This window comes from Natator depressus, chromosome 7 (assembly GCF_965152275.1).
Source record: "Natator depressus isolate rNatDep1 chromosome 7, rNatDep2.hap1, whole genome shotgun sequence".
Lineage (NCBI taxonomy): Eukaryota > Metazoa > Chordata > Testudines > Cheloniidae > Natator > Natator depressus.
The window spans coordinates 77,753,792-77,766,460 of NC_134240.1; positions in this window are offsets into that span (position 1 = coordinate 77,753,792).

The following is a 12,669-nucleotide window of genomic DNA, read 5'->3' on the forward strand; positions in this document are numbered from 1 at the left end:
GAGGGGCAATGGTATTGGGTTCTGTGTGATTAGAACATTCGCAGCCCTAGCCAGTAGAAGGTGCATAGCAGTACCCCAAGAATTGTGACAATGCCCTATCCACACAGCTGCAGTACTGCAGCCAAGGCAGTAGGACACACATGGCACTTATTAGTATTTACATAAGCACATTTCATCTATAGATAGCAATGGACTTTATAAACATGAATATCTGTTATCATAAAAATGGGAAATTACAGCACAGGGAAGTTAAGTGACCTGCCCAATGTCAACACCAAGTCAACAACAGCGCTGGAAACAGAACTCCAGTGTCCTATCTACTGGAACATCCTGCCTCCTTTGTCCCCAGTAGTTGGCATTCAGCTTCAAGTACCTACTCTACCAAGGGTGCATAAAGCAGCAAAAAGGAGCTATTTATTCTACTAACCAGCAGACAGCCCCAACAGGTTTTGATTTGGAATATTATAAAACAGATTTATAGGACATTTTACCCCAGAATACTCTGTGCTTTTAGGAACATGATGACTGACCCCCCTACTAACAGTTAAAAAAAAACAAAAAGAAAGGGGTATGAGTACAGTTCAGATTATTTCTCACTATCAAATGGCTATCTAACTCCTGTGTTGAAATACACTAAACTGGTCAAATCATTATGCAGTTAACTTTTGTACTATCACATCATCCAGAATTTCTCTTCAAGCAGGTAACATCATATGGCTCAAACAATACAGTATATTGACACACAGCACATAGTTTGATGCATTTACTTTCAAAATCCAGATTTTTGTATATTTTTCTCCTTTTGTTGCTTTTGTCCCTTTTCCACACATTCAGTGGGGGTGAACATAGTTGGTAAGGGTCAGGGAGGGCCTAGGGAGAGATGTCTGAGATGGGATATTCTGGAGGGGCTTGGGAGGATACCAGTAGATAGCGGGCTGTTGATTATTTGCAGTATATGATATCAAGGGCAAGTTAGAAAGGTGGAAATAAGGCAAGAAGAAATTATATCGAAGCAGGAGCTACCTTTGTAGAATGAAGAAAAAACACTATCCCTATGTAAATGTACAACTATAAATGCACTTATGCCTACTGCTTCTGGAAACAGTGAATGCCTCTTTTAAAGAAGCATACTTACCAAACTCCTTAAAACACACAGTAGTGTGACCAACCCTCAAGATGACATAACTAGACTGTGAAGACCACTCCAACCTCTTTCAAAATAACTGAAAAGTAGAAACTACCAAGCTCTAGTAATGTGTGAAATCAGCCAACACCCTGGATGCCTCACAATCAGGGTTCAGACCACGGCACAGCACAGAGACAGCTGTAGTGCCATTAAAAGACAACCTCCTCATAGCCACGGACACAGGTAAAATCTCCAAGCTCATACTCTGGACCACATTGCAGCTTTAGACATGGTGAACCATAATGTTCTGCCAATTTACCTACATGACATAGCAGGAGAAGATGGCCCAACGGCTCCAACTGCCCGTTTCCAGCAATGCTCAGGGACTGGGCAAGTGCTCCTCCTCTCCAAAGGCTCTCACCAGCAGTATCCCATAAGGATCTATATTTTTTCCCCTTCTCTCTCAGTAGTCTCATGAGATGTTGAAAAAGGATAGTGAGACACCATGGGCTCAGCAGCAAAAAGTCTACTTAGGATACTCAACTAATTCTCACCTGATGCGACCACTGTCACTACTAAACATTCACAATGCCTACAAGAGATCTCCTCTTGGATGAAGAGCAGCTGTCTTAAACTGAACACAGGTAAGATTGAAATTATACCGAGCAGAAAGAGAAAACACTTTGAAGAGCTGTCCAAGAGGTCTCCAGCTTTCATTGAAGGTGTACAAATTCCATTGTCAGTATTGTGAAGCCTCAGAATCCTGTCTGACTCCTTACTAAGCTTGGATGACCACACAGCATTGGCATCTAAAAAAGCCCTCTCTTACCCTTCCGCTCACTAGGAAATTTCATCCCTTCCTTCTAGACAAAGGACTTGCATTTGTAACCTCCATTCATTTGTCACCTCCTGTCTTGATTACTGTAATTTACTGTATCTGAAGCTAAACGTGAAAAGAATGCAGGCTTTAGCTCGTACAAAATACGGCTCCCTACTTCCCCATGGTTTAGGTCACCATCAAACCTGTGCTCAAGTCCCTTCATTGGCTCTCAGTAAGCTTCTGATGCCATCTGCAGATGTTGATACTAATTTTCAGGTTAATTAATAGATTAAGCCTCAGATACATTACAGACCAAATTTTGATCTATGAACCACCAAGACAGCTGTGGTCCCCTGGGACAATGCAGATCACAAAGCCCAAGGTGAAATGTGTAATAGCTGGGGACAAACCATTCTCAATTAAGGGGATCTGGCTATGGAATAACCTTCCAGAAAAGATTAGGCAGATTTGTATTTTATCATTCTTATGGTGGACAGGCCTTTTCAAAGAGGAAGGTTTACAGTGTTTGCTAAAGATTGTAATACCCTAGTATTACTATCTTTAGGAAACATAGTAAACCTTCGTCTTCGAAAAGGCCTTTTCACCTTAAGAATGATATATTCGTACATTAACAGCCCCTTCTACCCATAAAACACCAATCCATCAAAGAAAAAAACAACCTTGAAACAAATCAAGCTTAAAAAGATAAAAATAAATTAACATCTTAAAAAACGAAAGCCCTACTCCAAGCAGAGTTGTATGCCAAAAAAGGAGAACCCCTAAGATAGGTAGATATTGTTTATACCACCATCTTTGCAACTAAAGGTTTATTTTAATTTTTATAAAGCGTTCAACAGAGTAATATGAAATCAGTAGAGGTTGAACTTCCCATAATCAAATCTTTCTCCTGTAATTGTAGGATGTTATACAATACTGTACATTCCTAGAGATTTACTAACCCTTATCAAAAGGCTTGAGCTAGCTACTGTTGAAATCAGCAAGAAGACTCCCACTGACTTAATTGAAAGCTGGATCAGACCCTTAGTCCTGCTTAGGTATGGTGGTGATACTAATTGCATGAGATTTTCTTTGTCAAAGGAAGGTAACAAACAAAAATGGGTAATGATATTTCAGGAAGTTCCATTCAACTACCTCATCTATCTCGTTCAATCCCATACATCAAACAGAAAAGAGTCGATGCTGTATTTTTGTAACTTAACTCATTCACCAGACAAAATGTTCATATTGATTGTTTTTACTGTCAAAATATTTTCCCTAATATCAAAGCTAAATGTACCCTTATATGGTTATCTAAAAAGTATTATGTCCCCTTCACCCAGAATAATTTTCAGTCTAGATACATTTAATTTTTTAAATCTCATTGTAATAACTTTCTCAAGTCTATGTAGCAATTTGGTTGTCCTTTGAACATCTCTGATGCTGTCATCAGAGTGGCCCATTGGTTTTTACCACAGATTTGAATAGCGAATTGATTCACTTTTATTATTCAGCATATCACAGGGTCAGCTGGCCCTTGAATGGGAGTTGGCTCAGACTCACCTGTGCCTAGTTATCCACCTGCTAGTTGACGGGTTTGAGCTTGGGAAGGTGACCAGGCATCATGTAGTATTAGTCCAGGAGAGAGTGAACCAGCCTGATACCAGGGTAAAGGGGGTTGTGGGGAGAGAGACAGATCAACTGGTTGTTCTGGATAAGAAGCTTTGCTGCCAGCCAGAATGAAAGGTTGGTGCTACCTGCAGAGAGACTCAGGAGCAAAACCCATGAATACAAATTAGAAGGCCAGGAGGAACATCATGAGTGCCGAGTCTGGAAAATACAGTTAGGAGTTTCTACTTCTTAGTTTAATTGTTATTTTATGATAATAAACTGAAAACGAGAAGGGTAGAATAATTTGAAAGCACCAGTTGGTTTTCTTGACTGAGGAAAGGGAAAGAGTGGCAGAGTCTGATACTGCTGGAATAAGAGCCTGTTACACACCATTATTTTCAAATCTCCTTCTTCAGGGCAGCTTTCTAGACAAACATTTGCATATGCCTGTGTTCTGAATTATTCTTCCCCAAAAGGATTAACTTGTGCTTCCTTATATTCTATTTTGCATCACTCTGGAATGACCAATATTGCACATTATCCAGTTTCTGTTGTATTTTTAATATAACTGCAGTGTTCACTTATCTCCTACTTCATATATAGTATATCAATCCGTTCACTATTGAAGTAACATTCACTATCCGTTCACTAACTTTCCTCATCAAGATCACTAATGAATATACTCAGTACCAAATCCTACTAATGTGACAACACAAATGACAATTTTTATCCATTTGTCAGCAAGTTACCACTTTCACTTATCCACATGATTCTCCAATGTACTTGTTTCTTGTATTGCATCATGTCAAAGAGCTTACGAAAATCCAAATATATTTTCTTATCTGTGTTCCTGCTACTCACTGCATCTGGTTACTGTGTTTTTAAAAAACTAAGTTATTATTGCATTACCTATGTGTGGTGTATTGAAAGTCTTAAAACTGTAAGTTATCACTTTAAATTGTCAGGGGTTTTCCTGGTCCTGCTTGCAGGCCAGGAGGCTCTGGAGGGGAAGCATGTAATCTGGTCTAGCAGCAGTCAGTCTGGTTTTGGTCCTTGTTTATTTCTTAAAATCCAGAACCTTAACAAAGTTGTGTTACACTGCAACTCTTATAGAAGGAGTATATTATATCTTTATTTAACATTTCTGCATACTGCGAATATAACACTGTTTCACAAATGAGTACTGGTTTTTATTAAACACTTTCATCTTCTCCAGTAGATAAGAGATTACCTAATGCTTCATAACCTATTGCCTGGGATTGAAGACAGGATAAGAATGCAAGTTACCAGGGTCATAGTACTTTAAAGAATGGAACTGCCTCATCCTTCCTGCAACCCCTCATCTAAGCTACAAAATGTATCCAATGTTATTGGTAATGAGACAGTGAGTACTTCAATCAAATCAGTGCTCATCAGGAAGGCCCAAGGATGCTTAGGAATGGAATCTGTCTAGGTCATGTGCTCATTTAATTAGAGACAAAACCAATCCGTGAATGGAGGATTAAGGGGTGCTTGCTCTCCCCCACAGCATTTTCAGAGAAATGCAGCTACGAGCATATGAGAGAGAAGTAGTAGTAGTGAGAAGAGGGAATGACTTGTTCTCTTGGGGTTAAACTGAATGATAGGAGAATGCTCTCTGATGTCTTCAGTTGCCATAGAAGTTATCTGCATTTACAGATTATTGTTGAATCATCCTGGATTTCCAATTTAATCTTAACCCTTGCCTCTTCCTTCAAGCAAACAAAGTTTAGAAGAAAAGTTATATAATCCTTTCGGTAAAAAAAAATAGTATTTTACTCAGGCTATATCTACACTAGCACTTTTATCAGTATAGCTTATGTCACTCCTGGGTATGAAAAAACATACCCCTAAGCGACATAACTTACACCTGCAGAAGCGCCAGTGTGGATAGCACTATGGGGGTGGGAGATGCTCTCCTGCCAACATAGCTACCATCACTCATTTGGGATGCTTTAATTATGTTGACGGGAGAGCTACATGGGAGATCTTACAGCAACGCAGCTGCATTGGTACAGCTGTGCCACTGTAAGCTCTCTCGTGTAGATGTGGCCTTAGTGAGGAGATTTTACCTTGTATCAAGGTTCAAATGATTTTTCCCACTCCTGTAATGTCTTCAAGCCCATAATTAAATATACTCTGGGTATTGATACTATGATATCAAAAAGAAAAGGAGTACTTGTGGCACCTTAGAGACTAACAAATTTATCTGAGCATAAGTGAGCTGTAGCTCACAAAAGCTTATGCTCAAATAAATTTGTTAGTCTCTAAGGTGCCACAAGTACTCCTTTTCTTTTTGCGAATACAGACTAACATGGCTGCTACTCTGAAACCTATGAAATCAAAGGCTGTTAATTTCTCTGCCATCACCACCAACATTTTGCTCTCTTCCTCTCATGCCTTGTCAACCAGCACCACTCTTCCTTTGCATTTTTATTCCTGTTCTTGGTAGCCATTTTGCTCTATGACCCAGCAGACTTTGTCTGCCTATCATTTGTGTGAATGACTTTGGCCCAGGAAATACTCTCTCTTGGAAGGTGACTTCCAGTACTCTTGGTAGTTGCATAGGTAGGTAACATTCAGGGGCCTGATTCTGTTCTCACTCTGGAGCAAATCAGGAGTAACTCCACCAAAGTCAAATGTACTATGTAAGTGAAAGAATCAGGCCCTCCGAGTTCTGTATGACCAGAGTTATGCTATGTTTGTACCCCTAGCAAATTATCTCTTTAGACTCTCCAATACAAGAAGACCAGATAAGTCCCTTTAGGAAATTTTCTGACAAGGCTTCCCTACAGAAAATATAAGATTACTTATTTACAGGAGCACTATAGAGAGGGAGACACTAAAAATAGGCATAATTAACTGACTTCAAAAACTTGTGGGGAACAAAAGCATACACACTTCTACCTATAGGTACGTGCACGGTTGTCATCGCTATAATGAGTGACGTGAAAATGCATCTTATTTTGTCTGCACACTGTCCTTTTAGAAACGCCAGACACAATCAAATCACAATGAATATCTGACCTGTCTGTCTCATGAAGCCAAGTCATTCCAAATTCATGTCCACCAAAACACCGGAATGCCTATGTGGTAAATCACCATATAGGGAAAAAATGCAGCAGTTCTATGGAATAACTTACTGTGGGATATGCACAGTTTTCGAACTTTCCAATTAGAGCTGTCAAGCGATTAAAAAACGTAATTGCGATTAATGACGCAATTAAAAAAATTAATCGTGATTAATCACACGGTTAAACAATAATAGAATGCCATTTATTTAAATCTTTTTGGATGTTTTCTACATTTTCAAATATATTGATTTCTGTTATAACAGAATACAAAATGTACAGTGCTCACTTTATATTTATTTTTATTACAAATATTTGCACTGTAAAAACCAAAAGAAATAGTATTTTTCAATTCAACTAGTACAAGTACTGGAGTGCAATCTCTTTATCACGAAAGTTGAACTTACAAATGTAGAATTATGTACAAAAAATAACTGCATTCAAAAATAAAACAATGTAAAACTTTAGAGCCTACAAGTCCACTCAGTCCTATGTCTTGTTCAGCCAGTTGCTCAGACAAACAAGTTTATTTACATTTTCAGGAGATAATGCTGCCTGCTTCTTGTTCACAATGTCACCTGAAAGTGAGAACAGGTACTGTTGTAGCCAGCTTTGCAAGATATTTACATGCCAGATGCACTAAAAATTCATATGTCCCTTCATGCTTCAACCACCATTCTAGAGGACATGCATCCATGCTGATGATGGGCTCTGCTCAATAACAATCCAAAGCAGTGCGGACCGATGCATGTTCATTTTAATTATCTGAGTCAGATGCCACCAGCAGAAGGTTGATTTTCTTTTTTGGTGGTTTCTGCATCAGACTGTTGCTCTTTTAAGACGTATACCCATCAGCTGGGCTGGCGAACTATCCACGCTGATTCAACAGGAAATGGGAATTTAAAAGTTCCCGGGGCTTTAACAGGGAAAAGGCTGTTTCCTGTGTACCTGGCTGCTGTGCAGCAGAGTTGAAAACGATCACCAGAGCGGTCACAGCGGAGCATTGTGGGACACCTGCTGGAGGCCAATTCAGTGTTCTAAACCAGTGCTGTGTCTACACTGCCTCTCTGTCAACCCATGAACATGGAACTAAATGCTATGCCCCTCGAGGAGGTGGAGTTATTAAGTCGACTTAACAGGCGAATTATGTTGGCAGAAGGGAACTTGTAGTGGAGACACATACATTATTAGGAGCAGCTGTTCCCTAACCCTTCTAGGTAGGTACTCATTCTTGCAGTCAATAAGGGTACTGAATTATATGAAAATTTAAACAGCGCTTCAAATCTCAACCTCTTTTAACTCCTGGCCTCTTTCACAGCCCAAAGAATTTTCCCTGAGAGTATTTGGATATTTAGTCAGGAAAAGTCCCTCTAGGGAGGTTATGTTGAGTCGTTTTTTCAGCCTCATTCAGAAGTTAGTGACAGTGTTCTGACTGCTGCTATTGTCAAACTAAAATTCAGTGAGCTCTGCTGGTGCACATTTTCTGCAATGCAATGTATAAGACATATAACTGGTATTCTATGAATCAGCACGAGGAGGATTGATGTGTCCAAAGGAAAGGTTACAGAGTGCTTTTAGACTTCTTGCAATAGGGGTGCAAAGAAAAGAGACATGGTTGGGGAGCTGGGGGGAGAGTTATGCCAAAAGGAGTGATGTCTCAAACTGATTCTTTCAACACCAGCTCATTTTCTCAAACCACCATGAAAAATTCAGATGCTCATAGTATATAGTCTATATCTTGTTTTTTGTGATTTAAATAAGATTTTTTATAAATTTAAAGGCTGTTTAAAGCTGTTAACTGTGATCTGTTATACAACCTTAATAAATGCAGAAAAATATCTTTTTATCATGAAAGGAAATTTCAAATGCTTTAAAACAGGCACACTAATTTGCTCTTAGCCCTGGTCTACACTCTGGAGTTGAGGTCAAATTTAGAGCATTATATCGATTTAACCCTGCACCTGACCACACGACGAAGCCCTTTCTTTCAATTTAAAGGGCTCTTAAAATCAATTTCTTTACTCCACCCTCAACAAAAGGATTAGTGCTGAAATCGGCCTTGTCTGGTCGAATTTGGGGTAGTGTGGAAGCAATTAGACGGTATTGGCCTCCGGGAGCTATCCCAGAGTGCTCCATTGAGACTGCTCTGGACAGCACTCTCAACTCAGATGCACTGGCCAGGTAGACAGGAAAAGGCCAGCGAACTTTTGAATTTCATTTCCTGTTTGGCCAGAGTGGCAAGCTGCAGGTGAGTGCAGAGCTCACCAGCAGAGGTGACCATGATGGAGTCCCAGAATTGCAAAAGAGCTCCAGCATGGACCAAACGGGAGGTATGGGATCTGATCGCTATATGGGAAGAGGAATCTGTGCTATCAGAACTCCATTCCAGTTTTCGAAATGCCAAAACCTTTGTCAAAATCTCCCAGGGCATGAAGGACAGAGGCCACAACAGGGACCCGAAGCAGTGCCGCGTGAAACTTAAGGAGCTGAGGCAAGCAAACCAGAAAACCAGAGAGGCAACGGCCGCTCCGGGTCAGAGCCCCAAACATGCTTGTTCGATGAGGAGCTGCATGTCATTTTAGGGTGTTCAGCCACCACTACCCCAACCGTGTGCTTTGACTCCGTCCATGGAGAGGAAGGCAACAGGGAAGCAGATTTTGGGGACGAGGAAGATGATGATGATGAGGTTGTAGATAGCTCACAGCAAGCAAGCGGAGAAACTGGTTTTCCCAACAGCCAGGAACTTTTTCTCACCCTGGACCTGGAGCCAGTACCCCCTGAACCCACCCAAGGCTGCCTCCCGGGCCCGCCAGGCAGAGAAGGGACCTCTGGTGAGTGTACCTTTTTAAATAGTATACATGGTTTAAAAGCAAGCATGTTTAATGATTAATTTGCCCTGGCATTTGCGGCCAGTACAGCTACTGGAAAAGTCTGTTAACGTGTCTGGGGATGGAGCGGAAATCCTCCAGGGACATCTCCATAAAGCTCTCCTGGATGTACTCCCAAAGCCTTTGCAAAAAGTTTCTGGAGAGGGCAGCCTTATTCCATCCACCATGGTAGGACACTTTACCATGCCAAGTCAGGAGCACGTAGTCGGGAATCATTGCAGAACAAAGCATTGCAGCGTATATTTGCTGGCGTTCAAACAACATCCATTCTTTATCTCTCTGTGTTATCCTCAGGAGAGTGATATAATTCATGGTCAACTGGTTGAAATAGGGTGCTTTTCTTAATGGGACATTCAGAGGTGCCCATTCCTGCTGGGCTGTTTGCCTGTGGCGGAACAGAAATGTTCCCCGCTGTTAGCCACGCGGTGGGGGGAGGAGGGAGGGGTTAGCCACCCAGTGGGGGGAGGCAAAATGTGACCTTCTAATGAAAGCACATGTGCTATGTATGTAATGTTAACAGCAAGGTTTACCGTGAAAGAGTGTTCCCATTGTTCTATAAAATGTGTCTTTTGAAATACGACTGTCCCTTTTTTTTCTCTCCACCAGCTGCATGTGTTTCAAGGATCAAAGGATCTTCTTCTTCCCAGAGGCTAGTGAAGATTAGAAGGCAAAAAAACCGCACTCACGATGAAATGTTCTCTGACCTCATGCTGTCCTCCCACACTGCCATAGTACAGACAAATGCTTGGAGGCAGACAATGTCAGAGTGCAGGAAAGCACAAAATGACCGGAAGGAGAGGTGGCGGGCTGAAGAGAGTAAGTGGCGGGCTGAAGATGATAGGTGGCGGCAGCGTGATGAGAGGAGGCAGGATTCAGTGCTGAGGCTGCTGGAGGATCAAACTAATGTGCTCCAGTGTATGGTTGAGCCACAGGAAAGGCAGCAGGAGCACAGACCGCTGCTACAGCCCCTGTGTGACCAACCGCCTTCCTCCCCAAGTTCCATAGCCTCCTCACCCAGACGCCCAAGAACGCGGTGGGGGGCCTCTGGCCACCCAGCCACTCCACCCCAGAGGATTGCCCAAGCAACAGAAGTCTGGCATTCAATAAATTTTAAAGTTTTAATGTGCTGTGTGGCCATGTCCTTCCCTCCTCCACCACCCCACCCGGTGCGTCCCTCCTCCACCACCCCTCCTGGGCTACCTTGGCAGTTATCCCCCTATTTGTGTGATGAATTAATAAAGAATGTATGAATGTGAAGCAACAATGACTTTATTGCCTCTGCAAGCGGTGATCAAAGGGGGGAGGGTAGGGTGGTTAGCTTACAGGGAAGTAGAGTGAACCAAGGGGGGTGGTGGTTCATCCAGGAAAAACAAACAGAACTTTCACACCATAGCCTGGCCAGTCATGAAACTGGTTTTCAAAGCTTCTCTGATGCGTACCGCACCCTCTTGTGCTCTTCTAACTGCCCTGGTGTCTGGCTGCGCGTAACCAGCAGCCAGGCGATTTGCCTCAACCTACCACCCCGCCATAAACATCTCCCCCTTACTCTCACAGATATCGTGGAGCACACAGCAAGCAGTAATAACAGTGGGAATATTGGTTTTGCTGAGGTCTAAGCGAGTCAGTAAACTGCACCAGCGCGCCTTTAAACGTCCAAATGCACATTCTACCACCATTCTGCACTTGCTCAGCCTATAGTTGAACAGCTCCTGACTACTGTCCAGGCTGCCTATGTATGGCTTCATGAGCCAGGGCATTAAGGGGTAGGCTGGGTCCCCAAGGATAACTATAGGTATTTCAACATCCCCAACGGTTATTTCCTGGTCTGGGAACAAAGTCTCTTCCTGCAGCTTTTGAAATAGACCAGAGTTCCTGAAGATGCGAGCATCATGTACCTTTCCCGGCCATCCCACACTGATGTTGGTGAAACGTCCCTTGTGATCCACCAGTGCTTGCAGCACTATTGAAAAGTACCCCTTGAGGTTTATGTACTTGCCAGGGCTCGTGCTTTGAGAGAAGTCTGTGTCCATGTCCTCATCAGTCTTGTCACCGCGCTGACGTCGCCTACTCACCCGGTTTCACTTTGCCAGGTTCTGGTGCTGCATATACTGCTGGATAATGCGCATGGTGTTTAATGTGCTCCTAATTGCCAAAGTGATCTGAGCGGGCGCCATGCTTGCCGTGGTATGGCGTCTACACGGAAAAAAGGTGCGGAACGATTGTCTGCCCTTGCTCTGATGGAGGGAGGGGCAACTGACTACAGGGCTGGCTTACAGGGAATTAAAATCAACAAAGGGGGTGGCTTTACATCAAGGAAAAACAAAAACAACTGTCACACAGAATGGCCCCCTCAAGGATTGAACTCAAAACCCTGGGTTTAGCAGGCCAATGCTCAACCCACTGAGCTATCCCTCTTCCTGGTAGTCCAGGCAGGACTGAATCTCCATTAAACTTTTCAAGGTGCCCCTAACAGACCTCACCAAAACGATTTTCGGCCGTTGATTTCATGGAGGGAGGGAGTGGGGAGCAAATGAATACAAAACAAATCTGGTCTATTTGTTGTTTTGATCCACTCCATCTATCTTTTACATCTTTGGCTGGCAGAAGATGGTGCAATAGGACTGCTAGCCATCCTCATCTCCTGCCTGCCCGGCAGAAGATGATGCAATAGGACTACTAGCCATCCTCATCTCCTGCCTGCTTGTCAGAAGATGGCGCAATACGACTGCTGGCAGGACTAAAGAGAATGACCTGGTCGAGTCACTCCTATTTTAGTCCTTGCACCCATGTCTGCCCAGGTGCTCCTGACTGACCTTACCGAGGTGGTCAGGAGCACCTCGGACATGATGACGATGGTTATCAGGCCTATTGCACTGTCTTCTGCCACAAGGCAATGGGCTGCTGCTGTGTAGCAATACAGTATCATGTCTGGCAGCACCCAGGAGACGTACGGAGACAGTGAGCTGAGCGGGCTCCATGCTTGCCGTGGTATGGCGTCTGCACAGGTAACCCAGGAAAAAAGGCGTGAAACGATTGTGTGCCATTGCTTTGACGGAGGGAGGGAGGGAGGGAGGGCCTGACGACATGTACCCAGAACCACCCGCGACAATGTTTTTGCCCCATTAGGCATTGGGATCT